The 16,472-nt window shown below is 40.7% G+C and overlaps 1 long non-coding RNA gene across 1 annotated transcript; it reads right to left on the reverse strand.

Moving 5' to 3' along the window:
- Positions 1-5,149: 5,149 nt before the first annotated feature.
- LOC142471499 (uncharacterized) lies at positions 5,150-8,224 on the reverse strand. The gene is made up of 4 exons (XR_012789464.1): positions 8,159-8,224; positions 7,058-7,113; positions 5,530-5,609; positions 5,150-5,351 (listed from the first exon to the last, which is right to left on the reverse strand). It is a non-coding gene; the product is annotated as an uncharacterized LOC142471499 (long non-coding RNA).
- Between the last annotated feature and the right edge of the window lie 8,248 nt (positions 8,225-16,472).

Genomic DNA, 16,472 nt, shown 5'->3' on the forward strand with positions numbered 1-16,472 from the left:
GCAAGTTCCCCGACATTGACTCCTCATGACCGCAGTCACAGGAGCATCTTCCTCTGCAAAAGAGCAGGCAAGGTGTCCAAGGTCGTTACCGAGTAGCACCTCAGTGTCTAACCCTAGCAGGATAACAAAATCCCTCACTCCTCGACTGGCATCCCAGTCAAGAAACAACCGGGTGTCCTGAATTCAGCTAGGTCCCCAGTCTGGCATGGTGTCCGGCATCCCTGTTCCTGGGAGCAGAACCTCTGGGCTGACCATATCAGGTAACACCTAACTGACTGTAGAACTGGAGTCGATCAGGCCGGCTGCCTGGCGATCTTCGATGGTCACTTGATGCAAATGCTTCTTCCGGATATCATTTACCTGCAGCCTAATGGCTGCAGCTAGATGCCTGCTTGCCTCCTCCATTGATCTGGCTGGAGATGGTGTAGGGTCCGCCGTATGGGTCCTCAGCTTTACCTCGTTGATGGCTGCTCCTCGGTTAGTGCCAGTCCCAAGGCTTGGCTGAACTCCCCCCGCCAGGAGGCTTGGTCCCCCAGGTCAGGATTGGGTGAGCAGCTTCAGCCACCTTGGGTGCCCTGGTCGGGGCGACCCAAGCAAAGGTGAGCAGCCACTTGGCATATTACAGGCGAGTTGTCACAAACTCGTCCACCATTCTGGTAGCCTCTGTGAAGGTCTTGGGCTTGTGGTCACTCTCACCACCACCAACTGTCACCCCACCACCACCACTCACCTCACTATCACCACTCACTCCACCACCACTCCTCTGACTCCCACTGGCACTCACATGCCTACTCAAACAAACACCACTATCCTCAGCACCATCACTCACCCCACCAGTCACCTCACCATCACTCCTCTGACTCTCACGCCTCCCATCCATACCTCAATCACTCATAAAGGACAGATAAATAAATTAAATGACACACTCACAAAAATCTCTCAAACTCGCCAGACAAAAAATATGTAAAGAAAACAAAACAACAGAAGACAATATGATCAAAATTCACAACAGCTCTAGCAATCTAAAATCCTTCAAATGCCTAGCTCTGTCTGTCTCTCACTAACTCCCAACAACACAGAGAAATATTACAATAAAGCGAAAATTTAAATAGGCCGCTCTAGAAATTGCTTGCCTCGCGAGATTGTCACACAATGTCAAAAACTGTTATTTACACACCACGCCATTTCCTCATTTTCAGAGAGACGATAATCACGCCACTAGCTAGTCGCCATTTTTGCAAATATTGCAATCACGTATTCTGGGCTTTTTGCATACCGTGATAGCAACGCTGTAAAAAATTGAGATTTTAAAAACCTTGCGATTTTTTCTATCGGAGCTTTCTGCATTAAACCCATAGGGCCTCATGCAGTAAGCGACGATTATGTGAAATCGGCAAGCTTATCGATTAGTCATGTTATTGGCGTTTTTCCCTCTCCGTATGCAGTAAGTGCCGAATACATTCAAAATCAACCAGAAAACAAATCCGCCCACTCTCACGATGATGAGCCGATCACACACAGGTGTATCGGCGTGCGTGGCGGGGTGCTGTTAGGTTGCACAATCACAAATCTTGCTGAATCAGGCGAAACAAGCATGTTTTTGATTGCGCGCCATATTTAAAGGCAACGTGTACTGCTAATCATTCTCTGTGTTGTTGGGAGTGAGAGAGAGAGAGAGACGCACAGAGCTGGACGATTGAAGATTTGCATATTGACTGAGAGACTTGTTGTGTATTGGGTGAGCTTTGTCCTTTGTTGTTTTGTTTACATCTTTGTCTTGTTTTATATGTGGAAGTGTTTCGTGTGATTGCCTGTACATTTCTTGTCTGTTTTTTGTGAGTGCTGGAAGTATGCCCGCAAAGCGTGGGAAGAGTGATGCTGGTGGGAGTGGGAGTGCTACTCGTGGGAGTACGCGTCGGAGTGAACGTACTGTTCAGGGGAGTGATGTTGCTGGTGCACCGAGTGGTGTTGCTGGGAGTGGGAGTGCTGTTGCTGGGAGTGGGAGTGCTGTTGCTGGGAGTGGGAGTGCTGTTGCTGGGAGTGGGAGTGCTGTTGCTGGGAGTGGGAGTGCTGTTGCTGGGAGTGGGAGTGCTGTTGCTGGGAGTGGGAGTGCTGTTGCTGGGAGTGGGAGTGCTGTTGCTGGGAGTGGGAGTGCTGGTGCTGGGAGTGGGAGTGCTGTTGCTGGGAGTGGGAGTGCTGTTGCTGGGAGTGGGAGTGCTGTTGCTGGGAGTGGGAGTGCTGGTGCTAGGAGTGTGAGTGCTGGTGCTAGGAGTGTGAGTGCTGGTGCTAGGAGTGTGAGTGCTGGTGCTAGGAGTGGGAGTGCTGGTGCTGGGAGTGCTGCTGGTGGCGCAGTTGCTGATGGGGTGTCTGGTGGTGGCGTGCTTGCTGGTGGCCAGCTTTTGGAGGCTCTTCCATTGGAAGAAGGAGAGTCCAGTCAGCACCAGCCAAGCTCTGACCCTAAACCTGCTCGGAAAAAACGTGTGGAGAAGCCACGTAATCCTCGCTTCAATGACCAGGAAAATAGGGCTCTTGTCACTGGCATTCTGGAGCACTATGACAGTCTCTATGGACATTTAGTAGGTAAGTGTAACTTTACATTTATTATTCAAATACATGTGATCCTAGGTCATCTGAGTTTTGTTCATATGCAAATATGGGTACACAATATCTTTCTATGTTCATTAGTGTGGAAACACAGCTTTTTATCATGCCTTACAAGGACAAATAAACACAGGCGGTCAATTTGCCAGAACTGCATACAATATGAATGCAACCTTGCTTACATGTATAGGTTTAGTAGTGAATGCTCATGTGCTGCACATATTACACATAAAACAGCATGTTTGCTATCTCTTGGAACAGCTAGCAGTGTAGGAAACTGGTGCTTATATTATTATTCATTTACCTCATATCTTTTATATGTTTTTCAAGGGCGGACAAGTGCAGCAAGCAAAAAAGAAATGTGGGACACAATAGTCATTGGTGTCAATGCCTGTGGGAATAGTGTCAGGGACAAGTATCATTGTCGGAAAAGATTTGATGATATTAGGTCCAAATTGAAAAAGAAAATACAAGACCAACGCGTGCATGCTACTGGCACTGGAGGTGGGCCCACACCACAACGTCTCATATTGACTCCATTGGAGGAGCTGCTTCGGCCAAAATTACTTACCGTCGTCGTGGAAGGCTTGGCTGGTGACCGTGACATTGGAATTTATCCGTCACAATTTCCAGCAGGTGATAAATATTACTGTACTAGGCGTGTCGTTGCTTACAGTTATTTTGCATATTTACACTGCTTTTTATACTGTCTTCACAATATAAGCATACCTGCATCTATATATGTATATGTCTGATTCTGTATATATATATCTCAAAATAGACATATATGTAGTAGTCCTACTAAAAGCAGTAACTAATATAGCACGTGCCATTGCGTGCTCATTTACATGTGAATTCCCAAAATGCATAGCTGCAGTGGAAGCAATTGATGGTGGGCGAAGATGGGGAACAACAGGGTAGTACACATGTGTAACACATGTTCATGAGAAATTATTAGTAGCTACAGGTACAGAACAGAAATATGTATCATATTATTGTGTATTTTATTGATTTTACTCCGACAAACATGACATTACTGCCTATTTTAAGCATGCATCAAAGAAATTGCATGTAACGGCCTACAAACATCACTGGCACTAACACATCTATAGTTGCTTATGAAAAGGTCCATTTTTGCTTTATGTCATATACAGACAGCATAATGAGGCACACGTATCATATGTTATGTCATTGTTTTCATAACTTAAACACTGCAGATGACTACTTAGCTCATCTACCATTGTGTTAAAGCAGCTGCAATTAATATCTCATCACAGCATACACTTCAACAGAGGGGGTGGGGTTCAGCACACACACTAATTACAGCCTCATTTCACGGTCAACTTAGTTCACACCATTTGCACCTGTTTCAAGTCATTGAAAGGTGTGGCTGATTAGGCTTTTTGGGGAAGGGAATACCTTTCTTACAACCTGAATAGCACAACTGAAGTTAATCACACTCATTTGAAAGCTTAACTCTAGCTACTAAATGCCCCAACAACTCATTACTTATCAAAGCGTACGTCACACATTAGTTCACTCATATCTATAGTTGAACTACTATGAAAGACACATTATCACACACTGCATGTGTTGTCTTGTTGAGTCACAGCCACATTCAGGTGTGCCACATCTTCGATTAATGTACCACACATATCCTCTACCAAAAACAACACTTTTTGCAATATGACCACCTTCATGATAACCATTGTGAATGGTCATCTCATGATAGTTATGTACATTATGATACTGATATCACTACACAACATATGATTTTTATGTACTCATTTAATCTATTTATCCTCACGCTTTACTGCAGAAACATAGTATGTTGTATGTTAGGGAACTCAAAAATTCTAAGTACACAGGCATGTACAGTGTTATTACAACTATTTATGTTCACTTTCACACACATTTTCGGTTAAGGAACTGATGTTGTTAGTTAATCATAAATACAGAACATACAATAAGTGTTTGTTCAATATTTACACATGTAAATGTAAAACTTATGTTATTGTTATATATAGTTGCCCCTGGAGGACATGTGTCACCTGAGATGGAACAAGTGTCTTCACCTGGGTCAGCCAGCTCAACACTACTAGAAGGTGAGTGTATCATTTGCTGGCCATATAATATGTGCTCTTCTATATGTTATGTTGTCATGTGCATTATTTGTTTTGCACATCTTCTTTAAATAGGATTACTTAGTGTCAGTGAAAATTAAGTGTAAGGCAACATGTATTGTGTTAGTGATGTTAATTATCATGTAGGACTTCTGAGTTTAGAGCAACTTTTCATTCATTCATATTTCATACTGAGTCCAAACATTATTCGTAAGTCAAGGTAGTTTTTAATGAGGTTATAAAACGTATGCTAACATGTTAGGTGTTACTTAGGACACAGTACAATTACATAGTAACACAGCATACATTAACATGCCATTTAATAATGTGTACATTTCTTTTTAGAACATCATGGTGATGAGGATGATGAGTATGATGAGGATGACGCCGCAGAAGAGACTGAAATACAATCATGTGACCATGAAGAGGTGCCAATAGAAACTGTTGTACCGCCAAATCGTCCATCAACTTCCACATACGATGCAATTGTAGCTTCAGAGGGAAAAATAGTGGACGCAGAAAATCGTCGCCATTCAGACATGATGACAGTGCTGGAAAGGATGATTGGACTGCAGGAAGAAACAGTATCACAATTGGCACATCTCCACAGAGTCTTCATTGAAGTGCCTAAACAGTTGCAAAAAATCAACACCTCATTCGAAGCATTAGTTGTTCAGCAAACACAAGCTAATTACTGGAGAATGACTAATGTACCACAATTCAACACCTCCCAGCCAGGATCTGTTCATGCAGGTCAGTTTTCACCACATTCATCTGATATTCATTCACCAGGCCCAAATGTTACCGGTCAAGTAGCAGACATTGCTGTGCAGGTTCCTGATGACATCCTACCGCTGCCATCTGTACAAATTCAGCAGCAGACACCTACAAAGGAGGCGACAAAAACAAAACAAGACACACATGAAACAGACCAACCATCACTTGTGCAGTGTCTACCAACTTGCTCACATGTGTCACTGGGCACAAGCCCTGTCCGTGAACAGTCACTACCCAAAAGCCCTGTAGGTGAGTCGCTGCCCAAAAGCCCTGTAGGTGAATCGCTGCCCAAAAGCCCTGTAGGTGAGTCGCTGCCCAAAAGCCCTGTAGGTGAATCGCTGCCCAAAAGCCCTGTAGGTGAATCGCTGCCCAAAAGCCCTGTAGGTGAATCACTGCCCAAAAGCCCTGTAGGTGAGTCACTGGCCACAAGTTCTGTAGGTGAGTCACTGGCCACAAGCCCCGTAGGTGAACAGTCACTGGCCACAAGCCCTGCCCGTGAAGTGCCAGAGGCCACTCAAAGTGGCTCTGTTGTGCCTAAAGTTGGTGGCAAAAGAAAAAGGAAAATTCAAGAGACAACAAGCAGGCCTGTTACTCGCTCGCAAAAGGAACAAAAAAAATAAATGTTATAATTCAGAAAATATGTGTTTGGCCTTGTTTTGTTGACTTCAGATTATCTAATTACTATTGTATGTATGCTGAAGACTGTGTTGTTTCCAAACTTTCAACTATGTTCTTGTACACGTGAAGTTTTGGAAATGTTAACACTCATAATTAATTGTGTTATAAATATTTATGTTGTAATCGTCTGTTCAGTAATGGTCCACCAGGAGCCAGTTGCTAAGTTTAGAGAAGCTGCCATTGACTTTGCAGCAAAACATTGCATTTGGGTGTGTTAATTGATGTAAGAATTGCATATGCATATTAGTCACATGCAATTATTAAAACACCTAAGTAAGTGCAAACATCTTTCTTGTACGTGTACAGCAGGATTATGTGTAAATTATTACTTACCTTTGCCTTGCTTGGCCATTGTAATTTTGTCCTTTAATCAGTTGTGTGTTCGTTTCTATAACATCTCAGAATGTATAATAATATATATACACACACACACACACACACACACACACACACACACACTGAGTGAGTGTGAGTGTGAGTGTGAGTGTGAGTGTGTGAGTGTGTATATATATATATATGTATATATGTGTATATATATATGTATATATGTGTATATATATATGTATATATGTGTATATATATATATATATGTATATATGTGTGTATATATATGTATATATGTGTGTGTATATATATGTATATATGTGTGTGTATATATATATATATATATATATATATATATATATATATATATATATATATATATATATAGTACTATATAAACTGGTATACACAAACTAATACACTTCATGCTTCCTTGTGAAAGCACACTATTTTAATAATACAGGCCTAATGTTTGAGAAATATCCTAAGTATGAGACTCTAACAGTATTGTGCTTAAACAAATGTTTATTACTTCATTCAATCATGTTTCTCACCATTTAAATAGGTTTCATACAAGGTATACTTAATGCCATCAATGTTGTGTGTACTCCTGCAATATAAAAAAAAAAAAAATATTATATATAAATATATATATATTTTTATAAGAGATATATTTATATATATATATATATATATATATATATATATATATATATATATATATATACACACGTATTTAAACTCATGCAGACAGAGAGTTAACCAGACTTTCACATACACACAGAAATGTAAGCGGGGAAAAAACATTTCTTTTTGCAGGTGTGTTTTTACTGATATGCCTGGCTAAGAAATATTTTCACACACTGGTCTTTGTTAGTTTTCAAAAAAACACTATGTGAACGTATTCACAGTCTAGGGATGTTTTTCACAAACGAGATAAAAGAAGGAGAAATGTTTCTCCCACAGTCCCATATCACGAACCACAACTGTTAACCCAATTAGACAAACAAATCCAATTGGCGTTTGAAATAAGGAGTCAAAGTAGTTACTTTTGTTGACCTTGACAAGGAAAAACAGGAGTTTGTTAGCCATTCAGCACATTCATTTTGATGAGCAAATAACACAGACCTGCACACAGCTTTTGTGCTACTCAGACATGGCTGATGAATTCGTTAACAATATTAATCCCCTTTTAGGGTATAAGTACATGATCTGTGAAGCCATCTTGAACAGTCGCGGACAGAAAGCAAGCACACGCCAAATCGATGATTTCATTCGAGCAAAATATCCTTATTACCAAGACCGTAAGCATGCACGGAATTTTAATTCCTCAATAAGATTCACTTTATCAAGTAATGACTTTTTTGAACGTGACCAGGATAAGCTACAACACACCTATGGTTTCTGGAAGATTGCCCCGGAAAAACAATTTCTCCTGAAAGACGGCACTTATATTGTCGTGAAAGGCATATTTATTCCTAATGGCAATAGCAATGTATCCGCTACTACTGATCCGTTTGAATCGATACGTGCTGCAATATCTGCAGCCTCCATTCCTGAAACCCACATTGTACAAGAACAAAAGTACTATGATTATGTACCAAGCCTTTCAGCTGAAATTGCATTGGAATGGGAACCGGAAGAAATGAACCTACCTCCCGACCAATTATTTGAAGAAAGCAGTGGCGATTCCTATGAGCGCATCCTGGAGGAGATATGTGCCATACTGGATTCAGCGGTTGGGTTAAGCGTGGATGAAAATGCCTTGCATTTCTGGAGCGACCAGTTGCAGCCAGGCGAAGAGTTAATTCTAGAAGAATGGTAAATATAACAATCGTTATGCGTTGACTCTGCGTTTAAATTTTTTTTTTTTTTGTAACCACCATTTTCACTTTCAATGCGTGGATACAGCGTAACATTGCAGACTGCATAACATGTAGCGATCACAAACAAATTGTTTCCTAATACAATATAGTAGGACCTGAAAGAGTAGTACACATTGCTGACGGAATAAATATACGTACTTTCCTATCCCTTTAAACATATTAGCAACATTTTACCATTACTCTAACACATACCTGTTTTGTTATCATGCAACATCTACAACATTGAAAACCGGGTCCACCACGTATGACGTGGGACCCTTGTCATGGGCCAAGGCGTCCTTAAAAAGGATTAGTGATGTAAGTCCCGCCCCCAAGCGACGTGCGCGCCTCAAAGCCTATTGGCTGTCATGTTTTGTTATAGTAACGGTAACTGCAGTGTGTGATGCGTGCGGCTCAGTGTTTGTAGGCGTACCCTGGGCGTTAGCCGAATGTTAATTGAGTGGGAGGAGTGTTAGCGTGCGTTTCACGCTGGCTTAACATGACGTCACACGTATTGCATTTGCGCATTGTGTTATCGGCCGTGCTTTCTGTTCAAACACGTCTGTTTAAAAAGAATACAGATGTACTCGTTTAGAACGAATGTAGTTTCGTCTTCATTGTATTTGAAATAAAGATGTTATGTTTACTGGTATTTTCAACATGTATTGAACGCACAACGTACGCTTTGTTTTGCGCATGCGCTAACAGTTAGTGGAGCCAAGCGTGAAGTGCGTGCGCACACAAAGATGTGCGCGCACATCTTTCAGTATACAGGCAACGTTCACTTCTTATACATAGTTATGCCTGCTACAAATTTAAAGAAACATTACATACTGATGAACAGTTTTACTTCTAACATATAAGTGACTGACGTGTGTATGTACACAATCATATAGAGCTGCGTAACGCGTTGTCACGGATGCATATCTAGTAAGGTGCCATCTTTGACCATCATGTGTTTGCTGTATTTCAGAGATGTCGGGGAAGATACAATCGGATCAATGTATGATTTCAGAAGAGTCTACCTTTATATGAGATGATTGTGAGGAGGAGCCACCGACTACTATACTACATATGGAACTAATTTTATATTGCTTGCAGCGCTTATTAACAAACAATTAAAAATGTGATACCCTTATGCCTATATTGCATAAGCACTTAATTAACATAATGATGTTGCAAAAGAGTGCCTCATGAATTTTTATTGAGTGTTCTTTAATGACTACTAACATTTTATGACATGGTGTGTTTTATATATAACAACCATTCCCACTCTGCTAACACATTTGTGTATTCTAATATGTAATGGAACGTATGACTGTCGAAACTATGTAACAATAATAATAATAATATGAGCATGTTCATGTATAGGGCTGCTAGTTGTACGCAGCGATTTACAGACACATGTTTCAGCCTGAGGTCCCTGGCCCGTGGAACGTACAAATGTTTTTTTGCCGCATGAGGCACAGGGAGATAAAGTGACTTGGCAAAGGTCACAAGGAGCCCACACCGGGAATTGAACCAGACTCCCCTGCTTCAAACTATCAGTGCCAGTGTGTGTCTTTACTCAGTGAGCCACTCCTTCTCCCAATGTAAAGGACACTTACAACCAAGTAGCCATTTATTTTTAAAATCTCTTGTTACATGGGTATGTAGATAAAATGGTTTGGGACTGTAGCAAATAATGTTACTGGCCAGATGTTATGGTCCCCTCCAATGCATGATGTTCTGAATATGACATCACCATCATGTTATGAAGTACGTTTCTGTGTATATTTCATTAACCTAACTAACTATAGTTTACTGTGTTTATTAATCGTTTAGAAATACATAGTATAGTCAATATGATGATATAAGCTACCATAATAAAGCTGGTGTTATCATTTGTCGGTGTTATACATGGATCCTACACCAATTGATAGAGACACAAACAGTTGTCTTAAAAAGTGTGTCTATGCTAGTGATGAATGTGCTCCCGTAAGTAAACAAATAAGTACAGTTATCCCCTTTTCTCCAACCACCTCTATATTACATTAATGGAAATTATAAGGAAACATACATAAAATGTGATGAAATGTGAGTAATCATTTTGTAATACAATGCACATGAAAGCTCAAGAGTAGCTAAATGCATATACATGATACAGAAAGTACATATATGTAACATTTGTGTTTAAACCAATATGTTGGGTTTTTAGTTCCAATAATTATAGGAAGATTGAGGTAGCCACATCTTATGAGAGATGTCAGCAAATATACATACCATGATCAGTCATACTGGAGATATACCTATAATGCAAAGGAACAATATATAAATTGCAAACATTGACATGCCATCTTCAGTACCGTAAACAACACAGCAAAGTGTGTATTTGGTGTTAAATGTACAACACCATGTATATTTCATGACATTCAAAATGTAAATCAGCCTGGTGTACACATCATATGGATGTACATGTTACACTGCACCAATAACATTGTATGTAAGCATACTAGAAGCATGAATGATTATGGGCATAATATGTGTTTTGTCTTAGCATAAGGAATAACACAATGCTAAAATATTATTGCTTTGTTACCCAAGTTGTATTCACATACACACAACTAAAGTACAATTGAAGAGGGATTCTATAACCTGTGCAACAATAACATACCGGTGCCACATCCCTTTGTGCACACAGCAGAGAAAAGAAAGGTGTGCAACCCATATTCATCTGTGTCCTAACAGAAGGTTATATAAAGAAACATTATTGTTAATATAACATAATTAAACTATAAAAGTAGTACTAGGAACATATGAGTTTGTACTTACAAGAAAAAAATGAATTGATGAGATTCTGTCGTGTCTGGCCACCACTGGCTGTTTGTTCATTTTCAGCAGCTACATGGGTGGGATGCTCGTCTACCAAAGCCTCAGCTAGGTCTGACTGTACATTGTGCCTGAGTGCAACATTGTGCAAAATGCAACAGGCAAGGATAATATCAGACACTTTTTGAGGCTTGTATAGAAGAGCCCCACCAGTTCTGTCCAGACACCTAAACCTGGTCTTGAGTAGGCCAAATGTCCTCTCTATAACAGATTTTGTAGATATATGGGCTGCATTGTACCTGTCCTCTGCTTCAGTTTGAGGGTTTAGCACCGGAGTCAAGAGCCACGGCCTAATTCCGTATCCTGAGTCACCTATAATGAATGGAGCACACATAAGCTGACATTAGTGATCAAATTGTACAATGCCAACATTCCTAAATCAACATGTGTTTTGTGTTAGAACATGTAAATATGTACTCACCCAGCAGCCAACCAGGTTCAAAATGTCCCTCTTCGAACGCATGGAAGACTGAAGAGTTCCTCAGGATAGAGGAATCGTGACTGGAACCAGGGAACTTGGGTACCACATGCATTATCCTCATCGTGGCATCACATACCACCTGTACATTGAGTGAATGGTAGTGCTTCCGATTGCGGTACACATGCTCACTCTGACTAGGTGCAATCAAAGCAACATGTGTGCAATCGATTGCACCCAGCACACATGGTATCCCTGCTATATTATAAAAGCCAGTCCTGACTTCCAGCCACTCTGTCGCCTCTGTAGGAAAATGAATATAATTCCTAGCGCGTCTATTGAGTGCATAGAGAAACTGGGTCAAGGCCCGCGAGAATGTAGATTGCGAGACCCCGCCCACTATGCCCACAGTTGTCTGGTATGACGCGGAAGCAAGATAATGTAATGAGCACAGCATTTTAACAAGCCCAGGGACTGCACGACCTCTGGCTGTGAAAAAATCTAAATCCCCCCTTATCTCCTCATAAAGAGCTAAGATTGCTGCTGAACTCAAACGATAGCGACTTACAATCTCCTCCTCACTCATCCCATCTAACAGGGTTCTCTCCCTGTACAGACGCGGACGAGGCACAAGTTGTCTCCTCTGTCTTCTCCTCTGATCTCCTGTCCCTCTACCTGTCCCTCGGCCTGTCCCTCTCCCTGTCCCTGTCGTATCCGCGTCACTGTCACTGTCCCTCGGTGTGTCCCTCCCTTGCCCTATATGATTGTCTTCATCATCAAGCATGTCATAGAAAAGAATGTTCCTCCGTCTCCTAAACATTCGCAACATTTTGAAATGAGTAGCTGTGAATGAGCAGGTAATGTGCGTCCTTTAAATAGGTATGTGATGATGTCAGGTGACATAGTAAAATGCAAGGTGTTACATTACCATAATAAAGTACTTCTGTGGCAAGCTGTGTGCACTTGTTGTTCTAAGTATTTGTTGTGTGTATTCTGCAGGGAATGATGATATTTGGCAATGATGTGACGTGAATCTTTGTACAAAGATTGCTTGCAAATAAATAGTTGCATGTGCAATGCATGTAACACTTGTGAACGCAAGAGTCAGTCATGTAATGAGACAAAAAGGCTGAGATTGACGTGGGAAAAGTTTTGTGTAACATGTGTAATTATCCATGTTATTGTGACATGTTGGCAACAATGAATAGTCGTGTGCATATGCATGCATTTGTGTAAGGAGGATAGTTGGTATAGAATGAGTTTACAAGGTGTCCCAATGATGAATTACTGTACATGTGTGTATAAGTTAGGTTGAAGTGCTTGTAATGCAACGGTTACAATGTAAACATGCAATGTGATTGAGCGTCCAATAAGTGACGTCATGAAAATAGGGAGGACCCAAAAGTATATGTAAACATGAGAAGACAGATGTACATGAACGTTTAAAGATGCGTGTCACATTACAAGCATTGTGTAATGTAAAGGAAGATGAATATACTGTGTATGAGTGACATGTGTGACATGTGTGACATCATGTAAATAATTGTCGCTGAGTTGAGTAAAATGTGTGATATGATGTGAGGTTCTCCTTTAAGAGTGTAGTATAGTATTTTCCCTTGCCACATCATCACATGATGAGTAATGTGACCCGCAAATGCTGAAAACATGTAAAAGTCGAATGTTATGCAAATAAGACACATCAGCTGTGACACAATGCAGGGAATGCCCCCACACTGTAATGCAAATCCCCCTTGTATTGTGAGCAATGAAACGTAAACAGTACTATACTGTTATACGTCCCCGCTCCATTGACTTCCATTGATGTACAGAAGATGTTTTTTTTCTAAGTGCCGTTCCGGCAGCCTTAGCGATCGTTCTCCCGTCCAAACTGCCAACTTTAGTTGGCGGGAGAAATCGGCCATAACATCTCAATTTCGTAGTGCCGATCAGCCCCGATAAGCTGTTTTTTTTTGTTGAATCCAGCCGATTTAAAAAAGTGGCGATCAGTGTCGAAAACAGGCTTATCGGCAGGCGACTGGCCATAACCAAATTATCGGCTCCGAAACCTGGCGATATGAAGCACTTATCGGCGCTTACTGAATCTCAAACCCAATTTTGGCTATAACATGGCCATATTTCCCTTATCAACGCTTACTGCATGAGGCCCATAGTCGGATGTAAAAGCATTGATTTTATCACTGCTTTGTGAATAAGCCCCTAAATCCTCTAAGCAGGCCTTAGAATCCGAAAGTAGTGTTAATCTAGGTTAACGCTAGGAATTTAGTGCATCTAGGCCTGTTTGGAAAAATGGAATTTACCGAGTCAGGCCAACTGAAGGTGACAATTCTTTAATTATACCCACATTTATATACTATTAACCTTGCTTGTGGCAAATGGATAGAATATATATAACACCTAAAAAAAATCAGCTAAGAAAAGCATGTCTTTTTAAATGGCAAAAATTGTAGCCTAAAACTGCATGAATAATAAATGACTTTGAATTAAATTAGCATAAATTATAGAAAAAAAACAAGCTCAGGGTTTCATTATAATATTTAAATCAAACGTGTCGCTTCATATTAATGATGTGCATTAATATTAGATATTAGAACATTTTAGCATATATTCATTTAAAAGTTATTTGGAATATATATTAAGATTCAAAAGATACTGTATATAACAAAAGGAAATATAACCTAAGGAAACTTCAATGAATTATCTATAGAGTGCTATGATAGTTGTTTATCTGCCTTAAGGAAACAAAGCTCTAACTTTAATTTCATCTGTGTCTTTTGATATTATGATCTCAAAAAGCTCATGGCAAGTACTTTGCCCTGGTAATAGCTGACTGTTCTCTTTGATATCATCATTCCTAATTCCTAATGGACAAACCAGTATTCATTGTGACTAACAGGAAACAATTCTGTCTAGTCTGATTAGTCATTAATACTATAAACTGCTTCTTACACTAAGTATGAAGATTTTTTTTGTAGAGAAGTTATATATTCTACAGTTTAATGAAATGCATGTTGGTGTTGTTTAAACTATTGTCTTAAAATATCTTTTTAATCTTGCCAAAAGCAGCTTCGGTCTCAATTGTAATCTCATTTCATAAACAGAGCTTGCTCTAAGGAATAAAAAGTCACTGCGCTTTTCTCTCAAAAAATAGTAATAGTAATATATTTAAAAATATATATTTGTATACCACTAGGAGGCTAGCCAGTTAAATAATTCCCCTTTTATAACAACTAAAATTTAGTAATTGGCCTATAAATGTACACACCAAGTTCATACACTGGATTCTGAGAGCTCAGGATGCTGAAAAAATGCACCATATGAGAAACCACTCAGCATGAGTTCAGCATATAAGTATACTGATTGGGTAGCGAAAAATAAATTAAAACTCTGCTACTGGACTTAACATTTAATTAATTTAAATCCTTAAGCTAAATTTGTTGTAAAGAATTGTGTGTGTGCACATCTACATACAAGTTTTCTGAAAAGAGACAAGGAACATTAACATAGAATTTAATTAGTGCCCCTTTTACACACACTGTACAATGTGAAAAACAAGAAAACAACATTAGAATTTGTGCCATGCTGTCTTCTGGCTTGCTTGCCCCCCCCCCCCCACCCTTTTCCTTCTCCATTGACCTTCTAAATCATCTTGTTTATTCCTCCACAACACTGCCATTACCCATACTTTCCTATACAACATTGCTGGAATCTACAGTCCAGTTAAATCACTAATGCCCTCATTATCTCCCTTATTGTTGAGAAATCGTTTACATGTCAGACTGCCTGCCTCACAGTTCTCTACCCCAAAAACTATACCCAACTCTTCTACTAGACTTATTTCACTATCCTAAATATATCTCTGCTTCTCTCCTCCTGAAATCCCTTGGCTTAGTTACCATTTAATTTCCTATTGTTTTGTGAGGAAGCGGGGAGCGCGTCCCTTGCGGCACGTTCCCTCCTCACTTACCTATAGTACTGCAGCGGCAGCTGCCGAAGATTCGCCCCCCGCTAATGTGCGCATCACCGTTCCTGTTACAGAGCGCGCGCGCACCCGCTCCTTCTATGCACGGTCACTGAGCATAGCTCCGCCCCCTCAGGACGCGCCGCACCTCCGCTGTGCGAGGTGCACGTGCATGATGGTGCGCAACAAGCCCCAGCTACGTGTCAAGTTTAGCTATGAGCCCTTGTCTCCTGCAGCCTATCCTTGGAATCTGCGGAGGCCCCGCCTCCGCTCCCTCCCCTACTGGTTCCTGTCTCCTATATAAGACTGCCTCTTCCTGGCATACCTTGCTGAACACAGACTTTGTGTAGCTTTGTGTGTGACTGGCTTGTCCAGCCCTGTCTTGCTTTGATTTCTACAGTTACCTCTCGTGTACCGACCTGGCTTTGCATTTGGATTCTCTCTGGCTTTTTACCCCTGGCTTATGGATAACGACTACGTGTACCTCTCCTACCCTTGGAACCTGGCGAGTATTGGATTAACCCTTTTTCTTCATACCCAGACCCAGCAATGCTACAAACCACCTACTGGGCCCGCCTTAGCTACTGTGGGTGTGTGGCATTGTCCTTCCCACCTCAGTGCCGGGGTCAGGTCTTGTCTGTGGGCTCGCACAAGCGTGACATGTTTCAAGGCTGTATATTTGAAGTCACTTTCCAAGAAGCATTCCAGTTAACATAATGAACTATAAATATATAATAACATGAGACTGGGTTTTAAACTGGCTAAGATTGTGTATGTCTAATTGTAAATTCTTGGGAGGTATGTGGCCCGTCCTCTGAGTCTAAGCTTGTCCCTCCCAC

The sequence above is a fragment of the Ascaphus truei genome, chromosome 1 (assembly GCF_040206685.1).
Source record: "Ascaphus truei isolate aAscTru1 chromosome 1, aAscTru1.hap1, whole genome shotgun sequence".
NCBI lineage: Eukaryota > Metazoa > Chordata > Amphibia > Anura > Ascaphidae > Ascaphus > Ascaphus truei.